General features: G+C 56.3%; 1 protein-coding gene across 2 annotated transcripts in view; it reads left to right on the forward strand.

Moving 5' to 3' along the window:
* The first annotated feature begins 16,799 nt into the window (after positions 1 to 16,799).
* CUNH16orf74 (chromosome unknown C16orf74 homolog) overlaps positions 16,800 to 25,060 on the forward strand; it is a 30,682-nt gene continuing 22,421 nt past the window's right edge. The window contains exons 1-2 of one of the 2 annotated variants that reach the window (XM_048224045.2): positions 16,800 to 17,024; positions 19,991 to 20,428. The gene's annotated coding sequence lies outside the window, so the exon portion shown is untranslated. The remainder of the gene's footprint in view (positions 17,025 to 19,990; positions 20,429 to 25,060) is intronic. The other variant, XM_026494657.3, reaches the window with a different exon arrangement.

Below are 25,060 nucleotides of genomic sequence, written 5' to 3' on the forward strand. Positions count from 1 at the left end.
CCCAGGACCAGGAGAACTGTTTTAGAGGTGGCACACTGAGCTTTCAATAGGCAGAAAGTTCCATTGCGCCAGGGCAGGCAAAACCTCCCCAGTCAACTAAAAAGAGGAAGTGCAGCCGCGGGGCCTTTCCTGGGGATCTGCCCCACCCCGCTCAACAGGCCTGGCCACCCAGCAACCCAGGCTCTGAGAGGATATGAAAGCCCCAGACGCAGGGCCTCCTTCCTGCAGCGCACCAGTGGCAGGAAGTATAAGGTCGCCAGTTAGCAAGCTGGGTCGGTGTTGGCCTGGCCTCTGCTGCTGCTGCCGCCGCCGCCACCACCACCCCTGCCAGCCAGGGCACCTGAGACGGGGACTTTGACCCCAGCTGAGGTCACAAGGGCTGAGGAGGTGGAGGCTAGGTTGGGTGACCCTCCAGGCCTTACCGAGTCTGTTGTCCCGGAGCAGGCGCTGGGAACGTCCTGGAGACACCAGAATTCCAAAAGTCTGGACCAGCCTGGAAAACTGCCCCATGGCTGTTTCCCTCCTGCTTCCAGAGGCGCCTCGAGGCTCCCTCGCTTACCCCAGAGGCCTTGGGTTCAACTCTGCATCAGCTTCTGTCCTCTAGATCAGCTCTGTTATGACCAATGCTATCTGAAGTATAGTGGGGAGCGTGGAAAATGAGCAGAGGCCGAGCTCGGCCATCAGCAATATTTCTACCCAAGGATGCACAACCCAGCACGCCATTTGCTAAAGCATCGGGATTGTAGGGCCCCTAAAGGAACTGCAGGAAGGGAAAGTCACCAGGGCATCCCAGGGCCCCCTTAGGGCCTGCCTGGACTGAGTTACAGGTCCTTGAACACTGAGACTTCCCGTGGGGACCAGAAGACCCTCTGTCTGGCCCCTTCCAGCCCGATCTGCGATCTGCATCTGGTTACGGCTGTGTTTCTCAGCGTAGGGGTGGGGTCTGGGCCCTGGGCTGCTGAGCACTGAGCATACCGCCCCCCCCCAGCCCCCCACCCCCTGAGCCACTCCACTGCCTTGGGCTCCAGGCTCCATAGCGGCTTTAATTCTGGGAACACTCTACATTCTACTCCTAAGGGCTCAGAGCCTTGTGGCGATGCTTCCATTCACACTCCAAAAGGCTCCGAAGCTAAGTGGCGCCCTGGGGAGCACAATAGGAAAAGAGACCCATCTGCTCACTGCCTTCCCAGAACTGGAGTGGCAGGTGGATTCGGGTGGGCCTCACAGGCCTGAACAAACATCTTTGGCTTGTCCTTGGCCATGGCTTCCTGGAAATCCCTGCTCTGTCAGCCAGGCTGGTCTCACTACCACCGACCACAGCTCTTGGCCACGTGTGAAGTCCTTGTGTCTCTGTGTGTCCACGCGCTCATCTGCCCTCTACCCAGGCCTGTTTCAGGTTGAAGCCCCCAGGCTGGGATCAGGTTGCTTTCTCGCCCTGGCTTTTCTGGCGTCTCTGGTGGCCGTCCTTGGAGCACTCCACCATCTCCCACCCCACGTGTGGATGCCCCTCCTGCCACAGGCTGTGTTCTGCTCGTTCTCCCTGAGCTCTGCCTGCTCTGGTGTCTGGGCCACAGGCAACCCGCTCACAAGGGCAAACCCTCCCTCCCAGGCTGGCAAGTCATCAGGTCAACCGTCGTGAACCAGCGAGGTGACAGCATGCCTGATATACCCAGACTCTGGCACTCACTGGGTCTTGAGGCAGCTCACCCCAGTTCTGATTGCCAGAAATTTCCCCTTCTGTTATACATAAACCAGTCCCCTTCTGACCCCAGTGCCAGCCCCCAGAGCCCCACAAGCGTCCCACAGCCACCTTCCCTGGAGAGCCTTTCAGAAATGGTGATGTCCTCCACCTCTCCACAACACACCCCACCCCCGGCGCCCATCGTGGTTTGATTCCCTTCGCCACGTGGGTTGTATCTCCCATTGGCCCATCCCTCTATCCTCAAAGCCAGGAACTGGGGATATGAGCCAGGGATTAATTGCACAGAGTAAGCTTCCGAAAGTCACGGGGGCCATTGGAAGGACTGAGCTTAAAGATAATTTCCGTTCTCTGCAAAGGCCAGGCATTTAGTCCAAATGAGCAGAGTCAGGAGAGGGCCAGGCCAGCAGGGGACAGGGAGCAGCCAGAGCCCAGATGGCCATCCCAGAAGGGCGAGCTACTATCCCCAGCCTGAGACGCAAGACGGCCACTGATCTCTTCTCCTAGAGGTAAGGGGGTGCTGCTGGGGGCCTTGCTAGGGGCTTCAGCGCAGGGCTTGCAGGGAAACGCAGCCTCGTCCCCCTGCCCCATCTCCAGACCTCTCCAAGTTTCGGGGAGGAACCCTCTTTTTGTCCTCACTCTGCAACTTCCCGTCAGTATTTAACACCACCTTCTGGGTGCCCAGCGGTGTGCCAGGCACTTTCCTGGACCTCTTCTCGTGAATTTTTAAATCTGTGTGTTTATTTTCTTAGAGCAGAAGCCATATATACCCCTGGGGTTTTTTAAAGTAAAGATTACAGGGGCGCCTGGGTGACACAGCGGTTAAGCGTCTGCCTTCGGCTCAGGGCGTGATCCCGGTGTTATGGGATCGAGCCCCACGTCAGGCTCCTCCGCTATGAGCCTGCTTCTTCCTCTCCCACTCCCCCTGCTTGTGTCCCCTCTCTAGCTGGCTGTCTCTATCCTGTCGAATAAATAAATAAAATCTTTTAAAAAAAATAAAAGATTACAGAAAGTTACAGCAGAGAAAGAAGCCCCAGTGTGTCTCCTCTCACCTCCCCAGTCCACAGTTCAGTGGGAGTCGTCCCAATTTAAATTGAAGGAGATAGGAATTCAGAGGCAGGCAGGAGAGAAAGTTCGTTTCTTCTCCTGTCGGCTGGCTGTGCCCCGGGAGGAAGACGATGCTCATCTGTTTGCACAGCAGCTTGCTGGTAGGAGAGCCCGCTGCCCAGCAGAGAACCTCCAAGTCTTCGGAGTTTCGTCTCTAGGCAGCAGGGAGTGGTGACTCCCTTCCGTCTCCAGCGAAGGCGGGCAGGCCTTCCAGGGGAGTGAGCTGCTCTCCGGGGCCCCAGGGCACCTTGCAGGTGGACCTAGGACTCAGAACCCCCCTTCTATGTGGACCCCCATCCCGCTGAATATTTTTATAGCTGGAAAACATAAAGGTGGAGCTGCTGGTGGCCACGTCCTCAGCAGCGTTTAACTTGGCGTTAACTTGGTGCACACCTTTGAACGCGGTGTGCTTGGAGGGCCGCTGAAGTCGGTGGGTGACTCTTCGGTGTCCAGGTGGATTTGTCCAATCCGGGGAGAGCCATCTGCAGCCAGAGCGGGCACCACCTGCCTCTCCAGGGATTAGCCAGGGACCCAAGCATAGGGCGCGACTGGGCACCTGCGGACTTGAAAAATGATTTCAATCTCTGGAAAAGGAAAGCAAACCAGCACTGATCAGAGGCAGTATATGAAAGGGGTGAAAATGCCAGTCCTGAAAATGGCTGGCTGAGCTCAAATCCCGGTTCCATCATGAACGAGCTGGTAATGCTGGGCAACTTACTCAGCTACCCTGCCTCAGTGTCCTCACCTGTAAAATGTTCTTGTCCTTAGACCAGTTCTTTTTTTTTTTTCAAGATTTATTCATTAGAGAGCGTGTGTGTGAGCATGAGCACAGGGAGGAGCAGAGGGAGAGAAGCCTAAGCAGACTCCCCGCCAAGCACGGAGCCCAACACAGGGCTCAATCCCAGGACCCTGAGATCATGACCTGAGCCGAAATCAAGTCGGCCGCTTAACCGACTGAGCCCGTCAGGCGCCCCTAGGCTGGTTCATTAGTGTCGGGCGCATAGTAAGCGTTCAACAAACATTCACAACTTCTGTGGGTTCAGGGCGGCTCTTACCAGACACTGGTCACGTATGGCCACACTCTTGTTCCACATCAGCTCAGGGACATAGGGACTCTTATCCCCTCTTTGAGATGTGGAAACCAAAGGGCACGGAGGTCAGGTGACCTTCACAAGGCCATTCTTTAATTCACCTTTTAATTCAGAGGGGCTTTAATTTGTTATTATGAAATACCTCAAGTACAATACCTTCTCATGCCCTCTTGTATTCAACACCGAGGAGCGTCTTGCTGTCGTTGCTGAATTTGTTAAGAGTTCAAATGTTGAGGGACACCTGGGTGGCTCAGTTGGTAAAGCGTCTGCCTTCGGCTCAGGTCATGATCCTGGGGTCCTGGGATCTGGACCCATATCATCAGGCTTCCTGCTCAGCAGGGAATCTGCTTCTCTTTCTGCCCCTCACCCCGCTTGTATTCTCTCTCTCTGACAAATAAATAAATAAAATTTAAAAAAAAAAGAGTTTGAATGTTGAGCTAAGACCCCCTCTGTCCTCCTCTCCCCTGTGGGAGTCAACCACTCATCTGAGGCTGGTAGGCACCCTTCCCTAGAGCCCACTAGCATCGCCATGTGAACTTGTATGCCGCTTTGTCTTTCCAAAGTGTTCCCATCAACATCATACCGTCTAAGTTTATGTTTCCCCGCTCAGTAAGCCTTTGCTTGTTTCCTGGGTGGACGCCCATAGGTCTGGTTTTTTCCCTTGGCTGCGGTGCGATCTCCCATCAAATAAATAGGTCGTTCATGAATGACCATAACGTGCTACAGACTGTCCATCCGTTCTTCTGACAAACAGCAGTCCCTAGTTCGCAGTTTCACCTGTGATGCTAAGTGAACACCCTCACGCCTGCCTGCTCCCGCTGGCTTGTGTGGGTCTCCCAGGGGACACAGGCCCCCCAGTGCTGGGGCTGGGCAGCAGGGAACAAGCTCCCCAGATACTGCCTGGGTCCTTCCATTGCATGAGCAGGGAAGAATTCTCAGCACTCCAGCCAGAACCAGCACTTTCAAGTCATCCGTTGGGCAGGCGTGCAGTGGCTTTGCCTCATGATCCAGGCTTTAAATGCTGGTCAGCACCTACAGCTCTCCAGGGACTGGGCGTCATTACCAAGGAATAAAGCAAGGACCAGAAACCCCGTCTCCTGAGCCCACTAGGAGACTCTGGACCGACCACCTCTGCCCTTGCATCCTGTAGCACCCCCCCCCCCAGCTCTGATTTACCTAATGGGCTGTTTACATACCTGCCCCCGACGGTACTACCGGGCCCCCCACCCATAGTGCTACTGGGCCGTGGGCTCCTCCAGGGCAAGTCCGGGTGTCACTATTTTTGGTATCTCTAGATCTGTGCTGCCCGACACAGCAGCTGGCAGCCACGTGTGGCTCCCGAGGACTTAAAATGTGGCTGTTCTTTTTTTTTTAAGTAGGCTCCGTGCTTGGCATGGAGCCCAGCAAGGGGTTTGAACTCATGACCCTGAGATCAAGACCTGAGCTGGGATCAAGGGTCAGATGCTTAACCCACTGAGCCACCCTGGTGTCCCCAAAATGTGGCTGTTCTGAACGGAGATGCCCTCTAAGTGTAACATACATTCTGCCTTTGAAAGACTGAGTACAGAAAGAAAGAATATAAACTCCCTTATTAATAATTTTTATATTGATGTGATGAAAGGGTCATTTTCTGATAAATTGGGTTAAATGAAATATGCCATTAAAACGAATTTTGCCTCTTTTTACTTCTCTTAACAAGGCGCTAGGAAACCTGTAGATGGCACTTGTGGCGTGAATTAGATTTCTGAGGGACAGCGCAGCCCTACACAATGCCTGGCCGGCCCTTGTGGCAGGCGCCCAGGGCAAGTCTGATGAATGAGTGAACGAAATCAGATACTTAGGACGGGAACATCCGAGGTGTAGCCGAGCCCCCCACCCCCCGGGCCCCACCCCTGGTTCCTCAGATGGTACCCACCTTACCTGAGAGCCCTGACACCCTTCCCTTCCTCCCTGCCCCTCCTGCCCCCAGGAAGTGGAGGGTGGGCTGCGGGAGACCGGCTGGGAGAGAAGGCCGGGCTCTGCCGGGCCAGCCTCCCCTGAGCAGGGCCTCCCTAAAAGCCCCACGCTGATAGGGAGGTACTGTCCCAAAGAACAGCTCAGGTCCCTTTGGGGTCCGGTGAACACCATTATCCCCCTCCCAGCCGGGGCATGTGACCGCTCTACCCTGCTGGCACTGTCCCCGAGCCCACGGGAGGCCAGGGCCACACTGTAGAGGGTTGTGAGCCAGCTGCTGTGCCTGCCCAAGGCCTCACGGAAGAAGAATGCCCCTGGGCACGGTGCCCAGGCCCTGCACTCCATGGGGCCACTTTGATGCCCTGAGAAAGGTTACCTTTGAAGCTGCCAGCAGAGCAGCTGAGCCAGGCGGGGCTGGAACAAAGAGCCCTAAGGTTTCTAGCCCTGGGCTCCCTGCAGAGTTACCCCTGAGCAATGGGGGGCCTGGTCTGAATTGTCGGGGGGTTCCCCTCTCCTTCCAAAGATGGGCAGAAACCTCACCCATATGGAAGCTTTGGGAAGAAATCTGTGTCACTTGAAGTTTCGGGGGACTGAATGTTACCCCAGTAGACACAGTGCTTACACATTTTAATAGGTTTAGGCGGGAAATGTTTACCAATGACGTTTACCCTTTTCTCTGTGACAAATGGTAACCATTAGGTCCGAGGCTGGACAGTTGAATGGTGACACCCTCAGACCCCAGTCTTTCTGTTGTCCCCAGTGGCCACATTTCTGGGCCCCCAGCTTGCTTTTCCTAGTTCTTCGTTCTCCTCCTCCGATACTGGAGTTTTCATTGGCTCCTGCTGCATCAGGGCATCTGCTGTCTGCGTCCTTCCCTGACCTCACTGTCCCCCCGCCCACCTAGATCCCCTCTGAAGTGACCCCTAGCAAGTTGAGCTGGAATAGCCACACTTACTCAAATGTGTGTCACCTATGGACTGGGTCTTACCTCTGACCCCTGGGCGTCTTTGGCACAGGGCTTCGGGGTTTGGACAGGTGAGGTCCCCAGACATGCCCTCAAATGAATGGCATTACTGTCCTTATAAGCACATACTGATATGTGCACGAGAATGTCTATCAAGAGCCACAATTCCCTGCAGATCACAAAGTACCAGTCTTTTTGTCTTCAAGATGGTTCTAAGATCTGCTGTTTGCCTGAATTTGGCAAGATCGAAATTAATTCAACAAAGCAGACTCACCTGTGGGCTGAAGGAGGCACAAGACTGGGAGCGGTCCTTGATTCCTCCTGTCCCCACCCCATCTACTGGCCACAGATCCCGTCCCTGTCCCCCCCAGGGATTCCTCCTCTGTCTCCCCCATCCACTGGCCACAGATCCCATCCCTGCCCCCCCAGGGATTCCTGCTCTGTCTCCCCATCCACTGGCCACAGATCTCGTCCCTGCCCCCCTACCCAGGGACTCCCCCTGTCTGTCTCTCCACACTCAGGACCTCAGCTCCGGCCCGGGTTGGGGCCTCCAAATCTCCTGCCTTACGAGGTTCCACCCCAGAACCCAGTACACTGATGAAAATCTCACCCACACCCACCATCAAACACTATTGGCTCCAGAGATTTTTTTTTTTAAGATTTTAATTATTTATTTGAGAGAGTGAGAGAGAGCCCGAGAGCAGGGTGAGGGGCAGAGGGAGAAGCAGACTCCCTGCTGAGCAGGGAGCCCAACGTGGGGCTAGATTCCTGGGCCCTGGGATCATGACCTGAGCGAAGGCAGACGCTTCACGGACTGAGCCACCCAAGCGCCCACATTTCCATGTCCTAAGTGAACTTTTATTACCTTCTATTTTGCAGCTTTGTCTGTATGTTAGAACCTATGGATTTTTTTTTCTTTTACATTTAACCTCTGGACTGAGTCATCCATTCTCCGCATTCAGTTTCCAAAGAGACAAAGAATATGAAGTGGAGATGGTCCAGGCCCCCACCCGGCTGCACGCAGGCTGCCAGCAAACCTGGTCTCTGTAGACCCTCCAAGTGCCTGGCGCTCAGGCAGACACGTGCAGAGCCGCGTCCTCCTCCCTTGTGAGTGAAAGGACGGGGCGTCCTTGCTCCTCTGCACCTGGAGAGCTCTCTGTCTCAGGAAATGAAGAGCTGGTGTCTCCTACTGCAGCAGAGCAATTGTATTTGTTGTTTATTGTCCTTTCCTGCAGCCCCGGACCCACTTCACAGGCCCCCACCCCAGCACGCCTCTTTGAGCTGTCTGCTCACCTGCTGGACACCCATCACCCTTTCCCCATTGTCAGGAAGCCAACCTCCAGAACACGCCCCCAGGGCCCCACGGGGTCTGGCCCCTCTGACCTCCGGCCACAGCTCCCCCTCCCTCAGCCCCTCAGCTTCTCTGCTGGGCCTCCCGAGGGCCTTCGAGGTGGGGCTGTCACTCTCTTCCTGCCATCATCCCTCCAGACACCTCCTTGCCTTGTCCCTGGACTCTGCCATCTGCTGCTCCTCCCCTGAACTTGGCTTCCACGCCCCCCATCATGCGAGCCACCATGATGGCAGAGCTCTGCCTCACCGGCCCACGGTCTCCGTGAGGCAAGGGGCTTGCTGGTTCTCCAAACCGCAAGCATCTGTCAGAGGACAGCCACTTGTGAGGTGCTGGCCCAGGTGCGGGCTGGGAAACAGAGGACTTGATGCCAAATCCCACAAGCACCCCTAACGCCCGAGTTCCGGTCAGAGTGACTGTCCGCAGACCCCCCGAGGTGCCAGGCAAGATTCCTTCTGCCTCCTGGCCACAGTCCTCCACCTCTCCGTCCTTCCATTCCCCTTCTGCTCTCCCCACCCTCCTGGCTGTTCTAAGGGCCCGCCTTTTGCCCTCTTGCCTCCTCTCTGCCGGTGTGAGGGTCCCCAGCCTCCCCTCTACTTCCTGCAGAACTCTTTCAAAAGCCCCAGAGCCGGACCCCTGTTCACGCATCTGCTGGCCGCCTGGTCATTCCAGGCCCCACGTTCCCAGGGGAGGGAGGGGGGTGCTGCCTCTTCCGAGGTGTTTCTGTGTCCCTGTTGCATTACAGGTAATGAGGTGTCCTTTACATACCATAAAAGTCACCTCTTCCAACGTGCAGTTCAATAGCCTTTAGAAAGTGTCCAGCCCCCACCTGCCCGTCTGCAGCCCTCCTCATTCTCGGCCCAGCCCTGGCAATGGCCAGTCTGCGTCATGCCCGTTCGGCAAGATTCAGGTGAATAGACGCGTGTGATCTGAGCCCTTTCCCATCTGGCTTCTCGCACCCGGCATAGCGATTTTGAAGTTCATCCATGTTGTGGCACGAGTGGGTGCCTCCTTCCTTCCTTCCTCCCCGCACCTGAGGAACGCCCCACTGTGCGGACGGAGCCCCGTGTGTGCGCCCACTGGGTGGTTGTGAAGAAAGCCACTGTGAACACGTGTGCGCAGGTCTCTGTGGACACAGGCTTTCATTCCACCTCTCCCGTGAAATCGGTAGGTTCTATGGTAGATGAATATTTCAGTTTTTAAGAATCTTCCCAGCCATCTTCCAGCGTGGCCGTGACCTCTTGCGTTCCCCGTGGTCATGTCAGACCTGCTGCACATCCTCACCTGACATCTGCTATTTCCCGTTAATATTATTAAGGCCACCCTGGCCGCATCTCACCATGGGTTTGACTTGCATTTCCCTAACAACTAATGACCTTGAGCTTTTTTTCCGGTGCTTCCCGACCATATGTGTATCTTTGGTGGACTGTATTCAAATCTTTTTTAAATTTAATTTTTAAACTTAAATTTAAGTTCTTAATTGTGTTACTTGGCTTCTTGTCATCGAGTCCAAAGGCTTCTTTCTGTGTTCAGTCCTTTCTCAGGTACGCGATTTGCAAATACGTTCTTCCAGTTAGTGGCTAGTCTGCTGATTTCTATAATGGTGTCTCTTGAAGGTTTTGATTTTGGGGATGCGGCCATCAAATCTCGTGACTTTCTGTCTGTTGGCAGATGCTGCTTTGCCTGCGGGCTGTGGTGGTCTGGGCTCTCGTGGGGCGGCTTTCTGCCCTTCCCCCACGGGCAGCCCCAAACGTCCCTGGCGGGGGGGGGGGGGGGACGGGGACACCTGCGCTCTCATGATGACTCTGGTCCACAGTGTGCACCGAGGGCAGCAGACTGACACCTGACTGCCAGGCAGAAACCCGGGCTCTGCCACCCCTGGCCCAAGACCTGGGGGGAGTGAGGCACGGCTCCCGGTCTCAGCCCCTTGCCCATATGAGGAGGGATTATAGTGTCTGCGTCAGAAGGTCATTCCACTTACCACGGTGCCCAGCACCCAGCCAGCGCCAAGCCCGCGTTAGCTCTCACTTGTCTGGTTCTCTGAAGTTTATAGTGGGCTTACGTGCACCCTCATGTTTGACCCTCCCGCAGACCTGGGAGCTAGCGCTCCTCCCCCCATCTTCGGGGAAAGGCTGAGTGACCTACCTGCATAGGGCCTCACAGCCTGGAGGGGCTTGCGGACTGCAGACCCGCTACTTTGCTCCCTGCTCCCAACAGCAACTCCTAGAAGGCTCGAGACTCATTCCCCAAGTCCCCAAGGCCCCATGCCCACGTGGATGCAGGGATGAGACCCGGTCACTGCTGCTCCCAGCCCAGCCCTCAGCCGTCAGCCCCCGAGGGAGACGAAGCTGTGACACAGAGCCTGGTCATCAGGGCTGGAGGACCCTGGGCATTGGGGGAGCGTGGGGGAGGGGGCATCTCAGCCTTCCCCACCGTGGGCTAACCCCCCTGCAGCTCCTTCTGACAGCCTGGGAGCTGCAAGGGCTCTCGCGGGACCCTGTGGGGCAGACAGCCCAGCACTGATGGGGATGTCCCACCGCGCAGCCGCCAGCTCCCGTCTCCTGGGGCCTGTCTCCCCAGGGCCTGAGTTTCTTTTTTAACTTTTATTCAGAGAATTTTCAAGATGGTTGAGGAAAACTAAATTATCGTTGTAAGACGCGAATTGGCAGGAATGTGTCGAGCCAGTGCTTATTTATATCTAGAACACTCACTGTGTCCTGTGTGAAGGAGAATGCATTTAGCTTAATATATAAAATGAATAAAAGGGAAAATTGTCATTTAAAAAAAAAAGGGAGAGAGAGGATAGCACAACCCGTCCCATGGCCTCGTCAGGGGGCTCTCATCTACTCTCCCATCCACTGAGTGAACTCCAGGGCATCAGTCCGCTCCTGGAGCTCCCATTTCCAACATCCCGCCACACCCTGCGAGCACACACACGCACACAGAAGCTCCTCCAGACACAGAGCTGCCTGCCGTCCACTCTGCCCTGGAGGGTCCTGATGCGAGAGGCCCCCGCCCACCTCTCGGAGCCCCATTTCCACATCTGTAAAGTGGGACGTCAGTGCCCCATGCTGGCAAGGTGTCTCCAGAGGCAAGCCCCCCGGACGACCACAGAGTGCCCGTGAATGCCGAGATGGGCTGCAAGGCAGGACACACAGCAGGGAGGGTCAGCTGCAGGCAGGCAGGGAAGAGAACAAGAGTGGGGAGAGGGACACAGGGCTTCGAATATCTGTAGCAACAGCAACAGAAACTTAAGCAAATATAGCAAGTTGTAGGTGTACATTTTCTCAGGCTGTATGCTTTTTTGGACATTTGAAATAATTCATAAATCTAACTGCAGCAGGCTAAAGCCAGGCTTACAGAAAGCGGTAATGCAGATACGTCTATCACTCAGTAGAAACTTCTCTTGGCTCTCTTGCCGTGTAACACAATGTCCCAAAACTAAATGGCTTAAAACAACAGCCACGTTATATTTCCTCCCAGTTCTGTGGGATGCCTGGGCTTGACCAGGTGGTTCTTGGGCAGCTCATGACTCTGGCGGGGACTGCTGTCCCCTGATGCGGACTTGCCTATGCCGGATGACCCAGATCCCTGCAAAGCCATCTGTGACTGGGTGGTGCTCCCAGCATGCAGAGCGGTTGTGCCACAGTGACTGGGAAGGCCCAAGTGTGGAGTCTCCTAGGAGGCACATCTGCAGGAGCCCCCACCGTCCCACCCTGCTGCCACATCACAGGCTGTCCTGAGCGGGGGTGATCTCCATACCCACCCCCGGCTGAGCCTCAGGCCTGCCCTGATGTCCTTCTGGCTCAGAAAGTGTCCAAGACAGCCACCACACCTGCTCTCCTCTTCACTGCCTCTGGCCCCGTCTCCTGATGCAGCCCGATGTCACCACTGCCACCCTCATCTGAGCTGCCTCTTCATGACACTGAGGAGCGGCACCAGCGAACCAGGCCACGGAGACAGAACCAGCCTCCTCCCCGTATCTGGACACAGCTCCCTCAAAGAGACACTGCCCCCTGCATCTCCCCCAGGCAGCTGTGCTGGTTTGGCATTTTGGCAGATGGCTCCCTTTGGGAATGGGCTCCAGCATCTACTTCTTTACTGAAGACTTGGGGTTCCTCACTCAGTCATTCGAACCTCATTGGTTCTGAAGTACAGAGCGTCGCACTGGGCCGGGGATATGACGGTCAGCTAAGCGGACCTGGTTCCTGCCCTCTTGGGTCTCACCTGCTAGTGACAGATAGGCCTTCAGCAAGCTCGCCAGCGGGCCGAGGGCAGACTGCAGTTCCAGACGGCAAAGGGACACTTGCTTGGGGCTCTGAAAGTTGGGAGAGGTCACTCCGGGCCAGGACAGGGGAGAAGAAGACATTTCAGGAGGCGGAAGTTGTCCTACAACTCTCGTCCCTTTTCTGCCCTCCTCGGGCCATACGCTGAACCCAGAATCCCCAGGAAGTGTTTCCTCCTGATGCCTCCCCAGGGGCTTACTCCAAGAGCCTTTTCTTGTCCACCTTCTCCAAAGTTTTAGCTCCCCAGCCCCACCCTTCACAGCCTCCTCCTGTCTTAGGTTTCCGCTCAGCACACAGACTCTAACATCCGTGGGGGCGAGGGCTTTCGACTATCTCGGTCACTCGCTAGAGCCTAGAGCCACGCGTGGCAAATGGTGGGCACGCAGTCCGTGTTGAGAGTTCTTGTTGAATCCTGCCCAGGAAGCTGTCCATGCAATCATCCCGAGGGGAGGAGTGGGGAGAAATTGTTGTGGCCATTCTTCTACTTCCTCTGCGGACCAAGGGGTTCTGGGCTGAGAAGGAAGGGCTTTGGGGGACAGGTGTCGGGGGCCTGACTTCACAGCCGCCCCGCCAGGCCCGCACCTAAGGAATCCACACCTGCGCTGCAGCACCTGCTTTTTCCCAAAGCCCCAGGTGATTCTGATCACAGGCAGGTGAGCGGCCACTGCCCTGGCTTGGTCTCCAGGGTCTGCGGGTTCACGGCTGTCCACCCCCCCCTTCAGTGATGGCTGCTGCCAGGTGGGGGTGCAAGGTGAGCCCACTGAGCCTGCCTCTCCTCCCAGAACCCACAAGGTCCCCACCACCAGCTTCCCGTTACCTGCCCCCACCCCCAACCCTAGACCAAGTTCCTGGAAGTGGTCACCTCACCTGGCTGCCAGGAAAACCGTGTCCAAGTGGGCTCTCTCTCTTTTTTTAAAACCAAGTTTTTGTTTTTGTTCTTTTTGTTTTAGAAAAATAACTTTTTTTCCAAGATTTATTTATATAAGTAATCTCTACCCCCAATGTGGAGTTTGAACTCATGACCCCAAGATCCACCAACTGAGCCAGCCAGGCGCCCCTATTTTGGAAAATTGCAAACACACACAGTAGTAGAGAGAGTAGCATAATGAGTCTCCACATAACGTCAACAGTTATCAACATTTCCCATCATTGTGTTGTCTCTCTCCCCCCTCTCTCTTCCATCTTTTTATTTTCCTGGTCACTTTTTTAAAAAATATTTTACTTATTTATTTGAGAGGGGGAGAGAGAGTGAGTGCACAAGCAGGGGGAGAGGCAAAGGGAGAGGGAGAACCAGACTCCCCGCTGAGCAGGAGCCCAACCCCTGGAATCAAACCCAAGCCAAAGGCAGACACTGAACCAACTGAGCCACCCAGACGCCCCTTTCCCCGGACACTTTTAGAGCAAATCAGTCTTCATACTAATTCACTCATAATACATTTCCATATGTATCACTAACAGAGAAGAGCTTTTCTTTTTTATTATTTTATAAAAGATTTTATTTATTTATTTGAGATAGAGAGTGACCACACAAGCAGGGGCAGAAGGGAGGGAAGAAGCAGGCTGTCTGCCGAGCAGGGAGCCCAATGCAGGACTCAATCCCAGGACCCTGAGATCATGACTTGAGCCGAAGGCAGATGCTTAACCAACTGAGCCACCCAGGCACCCCCAGAGAAAGTCTTCTAAAAGCACAATGATACCACTGTCACATCCATTCAAATTCGTAATAATTTCTTAATATCATCTAATACCCAGACTGTGGTCCATTTTGCACTACTACCTCACACATACGTTTTTACAGTGGATTTGTTCTAATCAGGATCTGGACACACTTCATACACTTCACTTGGCTGATTTGCCCCCTGAGTCTCTGGCTTCCACATGGGTTCTGACGCTAGATTCGAGGTTCTCCATGGGAACAGCCAGTTAATGTCATCAGGGAGTTTTTAATTTATAGATTAATTAATTAACTTTATTTATTTGAGAGAGGGCGCATGCGGGGGGAGGTACAGAGGGGGAGGGAGAGAATCTCAAGCAGGCTCCACACCCAGCGTGGAGTCAATGTGGGACTCAATCCCATGACCCTGAGATCGTGACCTCAGCGACATCGAGTCAGACACTTCACTGACTGAGCCACCCAGGCGCCCTCATGTCACCTGGGAGACTTTACAAAACACGCATACCTGGGCTCTACCTGGACCAGTTAGGTTGGGATCCTTGGGGTGAGCCTGGGCCTGAGTGTTTCTTTATGCATTTTCATTCATTTACTTGTTAAGCTCCCCCGTTGATCCCAGTGATCCTGTCCTGCTGCCAGGGCTGGGAACCACTGGAATACACTCAGGGGTTCTCAGCCAACACACGCGATTGCACCCCCCAGTGGGCAGGTGGCTGTGTCTAGTTGTCACAGCTTGGAGAGGGGGAGGGGATGCTAGTGTCCTCTAGTGGGTGAAGGCCAGGGACGCTGCTCGGTATCCCACAGTGCCTAGGACGGCCCCCATGACAACGAATGACCCAGGCCCGGACATCAGTGCAGACATTGAGAAATTCTGACCTTGAAGCACAGTCCCCACTGTTCTCAGGGGACTGAGGACTCCCAGGGGAGGAAGCAAGTTAAACTGGAGTCTTTACATTCCTCCATTCCTCATCTCAACCCATACAGTTGACAAAACTCTCATTAGCAGACCCCTCCTGAGACTGGTGGCTCCTCCATTGGCTTGGAACAGCAGAGCCCACTGGTCGGGTGATCTGTGACGTCCCTGTGCCACAGGCCCTGGAAAGTGGACTTCAGAGTGAGTGGCTCCCTCGCAGGGCCGTCCTGAGCAGGTGGTGACATGGGTTCGCATGCACAGGTGGCACGGTCAGTGACAGGTATCCTGTTCACTGCGGTACCCCAGTGCCTGGTGCAGAGTAGGCGACCAAAAGCATTTGTAGAAATAATAAATCCCCTCTTGTCCTGGTGGAAACTGAGGCCCAGAAACACACTGATCCCACAACGAGCACCAAGCAGTCATTCGGCCAGCTGAGGACTTCTCTGCCTGCAGAAAATGTCTCGCCAGTCGTCCACCATGTCCTAACAAGAGCCTGGTAGCTGTGCCCACAGGTCCCAGGGGCTTCCACACCCCTCTGTCACCACCATTAAAGGAGATAATTCAGAGCAGCCCTGCCCCACACACAGCTCATACCCAGGACACAAGGCCCTGGACAGTCCACCTTCCCTCTGAGGGTAGGGAGTGGGGACCCTTGGAAGGAGCATCTTGTCCCTAACCCTGACCCCTTTTGTCCTCCTTGGGGTGGGGGGGGGAGGCATGATACATTTTCTACCTGTCACTCCTGACTTGATACAAAAGACTGCAACATCTTTAGGAATGACTCAAAGGGAGAACACACAGCTAGGGTGCTGACTCTATTTCCTGCAACTCAATTCTTTCCTGCTTTCACCAAGGGAGTGCCACTGTCCTGTTCTGTGACTCAGTTTCCCCTTCCAAGCCTCCAGAATTACACACAGCACAGGGTGTGGAGACCTTGTGGGCCTGGCAGGCTTCTGGCAGTGACATAAAGAACCCAGGGTAGGGGTGCTTTTGTCCCCCCGGCAAGCTGGGTAGGTGCTGTCAGAGACCTTCTCATCAGGGAGCCTCCTAAGAAACCCATTTGGATAAAAGGTCTCCACACCCACCTGGAGGGGAAGTGGAGAGTTACTCCCAGCTGGGCATCAGCAAAACCCGAAGCTGGGACAGCCAGCCGGGAGGCAAGTCTTCACACCCCACCTCTTGCTGCACCCCGGTTCACCTCCAGAAGTGAAGCGTGAAAGCCGGTGAGGAGAGTGGAAGGGCCAGACCCTAACAACAGGGAGGCTGCCTTTTGATCACGAGGGCCATCTGAAGCCCCACAGCTCTCACAAGATGGGGGTGTGGGGGCAGGCCGTGTTGCTTACTTGTCCCCAGGGCCCCGAGCAGTGTAGGGCGCTGCGGATGGCGCGATGGTGGAGCCTCCCACGTCTCGCCTCCCCTCTCAGCAGCCGGGCGACGGGGCCCACTCAAGTATGGCCACCTGGTATGGGAGAACCCGGGCGCCCCTTCCCACCCAACCAGGGCTGGGGTGCACGGCCTCAGGCAGCCTGGCAAGCAGCCCCGGGGAGGGGCCCAAACTTTCCCCGGGCCCCACCCTCCGCCCTCCACCTCCTCCCCAGGCCGGGCGAAAGGAAACTGAGGCGGGAGGCCGGAGGCGCGGGCGCCGGGCGTGCCCCTGGCACAGTCCCCGGGAGGCGGCGGGCGGGCCTGCTCCGCCCCCGCGCTCGGCCCGTGCAATCCGGCGCCCGCGGGCGGGGCGGGGCCGCTGGCAGCACCGCCCCGAGGGGCCGGGGAGGGGGCGGCGGGAGGCGTGCGAGTGGTGGCCTCCCGGAGCGCCGGCCGGGGCGGAGCGGGGGCCCCCCATGCACTGCCCGGCCCGGGCCATGACCCCCGCTGCTCTCTCTTGCAGACTCGTCGCCCCGGCCCCCGGAGCCCGGCCACCGCCGCCGCCAGCACCCGGGCGGGCCCCGTGCATCCCGGGCGCGGCTCCGCAGTGAGCCCCCCAGGAAGCGGTGAGTGCCCCGTGCCGCGCGCGCCCCGCTGCCTGGCCCCGCGCTGCCCACCCACCCCTTCCAGAGCACGCCGCGCTCCCCGAGAGCCTCAGCCGACCAAGCGGCGTCCACGCCCCACCGGCTCCGGCGGCGGGAAGGGCGCGCCCGGGGAGGCCAGGGGGTTCCGGGGGGCGGTGGCGGACCCTCGCGAGCCTGGGCGTCCCCCCAACTTCTCGCAGGCTTTTCTGCGGGGAGGCGGATTTAGGGAAAGTTGGGCCCAGAGCTCAAGTTGGGCTGTATTGCAACTTACCCCGGGCGGGTGGGGGTGTGTCCGCGCGTAGACACCTCTGGCCCCCCACTCTCCACCCGACACCCCGCGCTGTCACGAGTTCCTCGGGAATGGGCCAGACCGCCATTCCCGAGAGCTGGAAAGGAGCCCGGCCGGGGGTGGGGGCAGGAGGCCTCGAGAGGAACCATTTCCCCTCTATCGAGTATTTCAAACTATATTATTTATGAGGTGCCTCACTTAGGGGCCCCCTTGGCTCCCAGGGCATCAAAGCAGGTTTGCAACCGCAAAGGGCGACCAGTGTGAACCCACGCGCGACTTCTTCGGGCTGGCTGAGCTCAGCGGAACTGGGGGAGGCTCTCAAGAAGGGGGACCCGCAGCTCCGCTCGCCCGGCCGCGTGGAGTCGGGGTCAAGGGCGGTCGGACTCGGTCCGGAGGCGCCGGGCTGTTGGGCCGCGGTGGACCCGCGGGGAGAGTCAGTCTCTACTGGCCGAGCACCCGGTGGATCACAGGGGAAGGGGAGGTGGAAGGCACTTCTGAGAGAGTGGAGCCTTTGTGGCACGAGCGCCCCATCTTACAGACGAGGAAACTGAGGTTCAGAGAAGCAGAGCTGGATGGGCAGGCCCTGGCGTTTCTGCCCCACCCCCAGGAATCCCCTCGCGGGTCCCGCCCTTACCTGTCCAGGCCACACCCACCTTGGGTTCTTTGTCCCCACCCTGGGTACCGGTTCCTCCGGATGAATGGGTGGATGGATGGATGGATGGATGGATGGATGGATGGATGAATGGATGGATGGATGGGAGAGAGGAAGGGAGGGAGGGAGGGAGGGAGGGAGGGAGGCCAGCGGTGTATTTATGGAAAGACTTAATCCCTCTGCAAGCCCCAAGGAGGCCGAAAGCTTCACCACCTAATCTCCTCTCCCTGGAAGCCCTTCCCTTGCTTGTGGGGTGCAACTCAGTGGGCACTGAGCCGGAGTTTAGGTCACCTCTGAGGACTGGAGCTGGGAACTTCTCCTCAGTGAGCGTGGAAAGGGAGCAGTGCTATTTAATGTGTACCGAGCACTTGCAGTGTTAAGACCCTGCGGTTAAGAGCCAGTCCCTTTTCATCCTCTGACCAAGTAGTGGTGTTATCCCCATTTTACAGATGAGGACACGGAGCTTTGTGAAGGTCATAAGGTGGGTAAGTGGCAAGGGCAGGCCTTGAACCCCTAGCCCCCACAGTGAATTGCTCTTGAATATGGCAGGGGCCAGGCCAGGCCTCTGGGACCAGCAAATGCAACACCTCTGCCCCATTAAAATCTTATGAACATATAATATACACATGGTAATATGTGCACATCAAAAGTGTAAACCAGAAACAGAACTTCCCCAGGAATGTCCTCCTGCCCCTCCCAGCAGCAGTCGCCTCTGGAGCCAGCGGTGGGTCCCATGTCTCCCAGAGGCAGTGCCACATCCGAAAAACTTCAGGAGGTGAGCGGGCAGGTACTCACTGCTGTAGGCTCTTAGTGTGTGGCTCCTGTCATCAAGGCTGTTGTGAAAAATAGTTGCATGTTTTTCGAGGCACCTGGCTGGCTCAGTGAGAAGAGCATAAGACTCTTGATCTCAGGGTTGTGAGTTCGAGTACCACATTGGGTGTGGAGCCTACTTTAAAAAAAAAATTTTTTTAAGATTTTATTTATTTATTTGACAGAGATTGAGAACAAGCAAGGAGAGCAGGAGGGAGAGGGAGAGGGAGAAGCAGGCTCCCTGGCTGAGCAGGGAACCCGATGTGGGGCTCAATCCCAGGGCCCTGAGATCACGCCCTGAGCTGAAGGCAGATGCTAAACGGACTGAGCCACACAGGTGCCCCTAAAAAAATTTTTTTAATTGCATGTATTTTTTAAAGGTTTTATTTACTTATTTGACAGAGAGGGAGAGCACAAGTAGGCAGAGTGGCGAGCAGAGGGAGAGGGAAAATTACGCTCTCTGCTCAGCAGAGAGCCCAACATGGGGTCGATCCCAGGACCCTAAGATCCTGATGCAAGCCAAAGGCAGGTGCTTAACCAACTGAGCCACTGAGGTGCCCCTAATTGCGTATTTTTTAAACTAACCCTGTGGTTAATTAATCATTAACTTGACTTCTAATAGCATAACCCTTATTTTTAAATAAACATTTTTATTGACATATATGAAAAGGTACACAAACCTTAAGCATTGAGCTTGACAACACAGAGGCTCAGAGCGGGCAGTGGGCGGGTATTTTGCTGAGAGTTACATGGTCAATCGCAGGAAAGCCAAAGCTGAACCCCAGGTGGCCCAGGACCCTTCTCCATGACAGAAAAGTAGGTGGGGATTTCAGTGGGTGCCTTTGCCTCCCCGCCCCCATCGTTTTTCACTTCCTGTTGGTGAGCGGCTGTGGGCCAAGCAGCTGTCCCCGCTCCCCCCCCCCCCCCCCCAGAGAGGAGCTCGCAGCCTCCTGCAGGTCTGTGGGCTAAGGCCAGGGACATGCTCATGTTTGCACTCTGTGTACCAGGATGGGAGGCATGTTAACGCTTGTAGCATCTGCTCCCAGCACAGACCCTTTGGCTGGAATTGCAGGAATTCTAATCCTGTTACAAAAAGCAAGTGCCTTTTCTAAAGAAGGAAGAAAACCAAGATGTTCCCTGTGCCTACTGGGAGCCCAGGGTGGCCAGCCTGTTAGAACCTTCTTCCCATGTTTGCAGGGAGGAGACGGGCGTGGAGAGATTGCCCACGTCCCTGGCTGGGAGCGGCACCCGGTTCCATCCTTACTTGGTGGGCGCACCCACCCAGCCCAACTGTCACATTCCTCAACTACGCTTCTTCACCCCACGCCCTCTCCTTGGGCTTTGGGGAGGCCTTTGTGAAGCAGCCGAGGTGCCACACTGCTGCGGCGAGTCATGACCTCCCGAGGGCCATTCCGACTCCATCCAGGAGGTGGCTCTCCGGAGACCAGCATCAGACTCCCAGTCGGACCCGGCCGTGCACTCACTTTCCCGCTCTGGGCCTCCAAGTCCTCATGTAGGAAACCCGTGTGAGCACCAAGACCACCTCCATGGAGAGCTGCCGGATTTCACAAACAAAATACAGGATGCACCTGGCTTGCGACTCTTGATCTCGGGATCGCGAGTTCAAGCCCCACGGTGGGTGCAGAGACTACTTAAAAGTAAAATCTTAAAAAAAAAAAAAAACCCAGACACCCAGTTAAGTTTGAATTGCAGATTAATGGTGAAGGATTTGGGGTCTGAGTATGTCCCATGCAGAAATTGGGCGCTGTATATTTTATCTGGAGCCTTTTACCTCTGGCCCGCCCCTTCCAGCTCTTGGTGCGTATCATTCACTCCGGAAAGACGTCCCCTCACACTCCGGAGCCCAGCCTCTGGGCCACAAAAGTAGTAGAGTCAGCCTGCACTGGGGCCAGACTTCCAAGAAGCAGGGTTCCCCCCCTCCCCCCGTCAGTGGTTCTGTGTCTTGGGCAGGCAGCGCCACATCGGAACTACTTTTCACCTTGTGCGGAGAACACACTGGCTTGCTTTCCCCCGCAGTGCAGACGTGTAGAAAGTGAGCCGGGACGCGCTCACCGCAGTGGGCTGGTAGTTTCTTCCAGGGGCTGTAAAAACCGTCACAGACAGCTTGGCCAAGTGCGTCCTTCCCCTGGAGATGCTCTTTGAGAACGCCGTGTGGTGTGCAAAGCAGCTGATACCCATCTCTCTCAGTGGCTCAGAGGAGAGGCGGCCCGTGCAGGAGGAGGAAGCGTGCAGCATTGCTGTCCTGCCACTAGAGAGGATCCTGTGGGGGCCATTTGGCGGTAGAGCAATTTTTATGCCTGGGTGCAAGAAAGAACCTGTTCTACTTCAAGCTGTTGTGCAAATAATTAACAATCCGCTGTTTCAAAGAGAACGAACAGCCCGATGCAATATGAAAGGGAGGTTTTTCACACTCCAGCAAAAGTGTGAAAGAGAGAACATTTATACCTACACTAGTGGTTCTCCCGGGCCTGACTGCACTTGTGCCATCTTGCCGAGCAAAGGGGACCCCTCCCACTAGATCGTTGCTCCCCTCCCATTAAATCTCTTTTTCCTTGTTGCAGAAATCTGTACCTTTTTTTTTTTAAAGATTTTATTTATTTATTTGACAGAGAGAGAGGCAGCCAGCGAGAAAGGGAACACAAGCAGGGGGAGTGGGAGAGGAAGAAGCAGGCTCCCAGCAGAGGAGCCCGATGTGGGGCTCGATCCCAGACCGCCGGGATCATGCCCTGAGCCAAAGGCAGACACTTAACGACTGCGCCACCCAGGCGCCCCAGAAATCTGTACCTTTTAACAAACAGAGGGCAGAGCCACGGCGTATAGGATGATGGGGCCCTGAAGCCGAGCGCCGCTGGGACCCCTCGGAGCGCCATCCCCCCGGCTGTAGAATGGGGTGGCAGTAATGTTTCTCTCTTAGGGCACTGTTAGGGTTGAGTGGAGTAATTTTTATAATAATCTCGGCCCAGGACTTGGCCTCTTAAAAGCATTAGCCGGATATCTGTCAGCTCTCATTGCCGTGATGCTGCTAGCGGGGGAGTTTAAGGTGGAAGCAGCCGTAGTCCCGGCAGTCGGGCCTCCATTCACACAGTTGGAGAATCAGGCTTCAAGTCCTCCCCCTCCAAACGGCTCGGCCCGTTCATGGGCTCTGTCTGCGGTCTCTGGCCAGGCTGGCCCTCCACCAGCAGCCCCATCACAGAGGGAGTGGAGTGCACCACCCCTGGGAGCATCTCCTGAAACGGCAGCCCAAACCAGGGACCACTCCATGGGCCGCCCCCCGGGGTGGTCTTCTAATGCAGTGCCCTTACAGGAGTGCTGGTGGCAGGGTGCCTCTTTGACAGCCGAGGACACGGAGACTGGGGGGGGCCGAACTTCAGCACCTCTGGCTCAGAGAGGGGAATGACTTGCCTGAGGTCACACAGCTCTTGGACCCTGGTTCTTCCTTGTTGCTCCGGGCCACTTCCCACCTGCTGCCTACCTTCTGTCCTGTGGGGAGGTAGAGGCAGAGTGACCGACCAGAGTTACGGCCTGTGTGCTGGGGGACAAGAAACGTCAGTGTGTGAAAATTCTCCATTTGGGAATTAGCGAACACAGAATCGCAGTACACAGACATGACCCCTTGATGTGACCTTGCCTGACCCTGGTGCAGCTGCTGCTTTTTTTTTTTTTAATATTTTATTTAATCATTTGTCAGAGAGAGGGAGAGAGCACAGGCAGGGGGAGCAGCAGGCAGAGGGAGAGGGAGAAGCAGGCTCCCTGCTGAGCAGGGAGCCCAATGGGGAACTCGATCCCAGGACCCTGGGGTCATGACCTGAGCCGAAGGCAGACACCTCACTGACTGAGCCGCCCAGGCGCCCAGGATTTCTCAAACACAACAATCCGTCATGAGCTCCCACCTTTCAGCCTCAGCGCCCCTACCCTAACTATGTCATCTCCCTGAGCCCACAGCACCACAGTGCTTTTTCTGGGGCATTTTACAGCCAAGTCCTAACCTTACTTCCTCTGGGAGGCCTTCCCCCGTAAATCACTGCCTAAACCCTGGGATGGGACGCCCGTAAGTGCACAGTGAAGTCAGGGTGCACTGTGCACGGCGTGTCTATACTAGGCCGTGATGTGTGAGCTGCTCACCATGGCCAGTGGGGGTCCTGGGTGTGTTCATGAGCCTGACCTCAGGGGTGCAGACCCCCAGGGCGGAGACCCAGCCTGGGGCGGGTTGGGAGAGACAGAGGTAATAAGGTCTATGCCACCCCCTGCTTACCCCCCACACCCAACCCCAGGGAACCCTGTAGTTGAAAATGTTGTCGCTCTAGGGTCCAAAGTGCTGGGTTTGAATCCTGACCCCACCTCTTGCTACCCATACAACCTTGTACAAATTAACTAACCTTCCTGTGCCTCTGTTTCCTCCTCTGTGGAATGGGGATGGGGATGGTCCCAACCTCTCAGGGCTGTGGCAAGCATTAACTGACCAGCAATCTCCATCCAGGGGCTCTGAGGGGCACACAGGGAACACTCAAGAGATAACACCTGTTACTCCCACAGGCCTGGCCCTTCCTCTCCCCCTGAAGGCTACCCTCTCCTTGGCATCGCATCCTGCACATTATTAGAATCCCCTGGGGAGCTTTTAAAAAATCCCAATGCCAGGCCCACAGCCCAGGCCAATTACCCCAGAATCTCTGGGGGGGGTACCCAGGCATCTGTATCTCCTTAAGTGCCCAGGCGAATTCGCGGTATTGTCAGAGGCAGGGCTGTGTCCGCCGCAGTGATGAGCATCCCCTGGGTCTTGCTGAGATGCAGCCCCCGAGCCTGCCGGCGGGGTGGGGCCTGAGAGCCGGCACCTCTCACATGCTCCTGGTGGTCCCATGCTGCTGGCCCAAGACCATGGTCCAGGTAGCATGGCCGTGGAGAAAGGCCCCTGCTGGAATCCACTACCTGTCTTCCCTCTGTGGCTGTCATAAGTACTAGCGTCAGACAATTGCCGGTCTTGAGCCGTGTGCCCTCTGATAATTCAGTCCTCATGCTGCTCAGTGAGACCCCAAGAGCATCATCCCCATTTTAAAGATGAGGAAAGTGAAGGCTAGGTTGGTTGAGGAACCCGCCTGTGGTCACCTGGCTGAGCCAGGCTCTGGTCCGGCCAGGAGGGCACACAGCTCCAGGGCCTGCCAGCAAGTCAAGAGACACTCCCCCAGTGTCTGTCCCTCTCCTGCCCTGTCTCTCTCCCTCCCACTCACTCTCCCTCCCACTCATTTGTCCCCAATCCCCCCACCCCGTCTCCTGGCAGCTGTCTCCAGGCCCCCTCTTTCCTACCTGTCCCACAAACCCAACCTGGATAAAATTGAAACCCTTGCCTTGGGTTTCTCTAAGCCAGCCCCTCCTGGTCCCATCTCCTAAGACTGCATGTCTCCCAGACTTCCAGCTGCTTCTCCGCACCCTCACTGTCCCCCTACACACACACACCTCCCGCATCCCTGTCTTCCATCCTAAGGTTCCACAATTTCTGGCCCAGAGCGAGCAAGCGTCTCTGACCTTCACAGGCACATGACTCCCCGGGGGGCCTTGTTAAAATACCTATTCTGGCTCAGTGCGTCTGGGTGTGCCTGAGATGCTGCATTGCTAACAAGCTCCCGGGGAGGGGGGGGCTGCTGGTCTACCAGCACAGCCTGGGTAGTCTGCGCCTGGGGAACCCCAGGATTTCCTAGCCCTAGATGCCAGCCTCTGTGCAGGGCAAGGAGAAGACGGGTTCCAGGGCACAAGGCCAGGCCTCGGTCACACACCCACGTTGGAGATCCGAGGGGCTCCTCTCGTGGCCACCCTCTACCCTCGCCCCCAGCCAGCATGGCACACAAGCAGCTCCCTGTGAATGGAGGGATGAGCCTCCCCTTCCCCAGGAGGGCCTGCAGAGCCTCACAGGCCCCAGGCGGAGGTTGGGGCCGCCCCAGGTTGGAACGGCAGCTCCCTGAGCCTTGATTTCCTTGTCTGTGAGTGGGGATGGTGGTAGCACCTCCCAGCACCCCAGCTGGCACTGAGGGTCGTCAGAGCACACAGGTGCTGAGCATGGCCAGCTGCTGCCCGTTTCATTCCTCACGCAGAAGGCTAAGGACGCATCCTATTGCTGGCAGACTGTGGGAACGCTGGCAGGGGCCGTTTTACCTCCCGTGGACTGAGGCCCAGATGGCCTTCAGCTGTTAGATCTCCATAGAACGTGCATTTAAATGAGGGGCCATGCCCTCACAGAAGGTAAGCCCATCGTGGTGG

The sequence above is a fragment of the Ursus arctos genome, unplaced genomic scaffold, assembly GCF_023065955.2.
Source record: "Ursus arctos isolate Adak ecotype North America unplaced genomic scaffold, UrsArc2.0 scaffold_19, whole genome shotgun sequence".
Lineage (NCBI taxonomy): Eukaryota > Metazoa > Chordata > Mammalia > Carnivora > Ursidae > Ursus > Ursus arctos.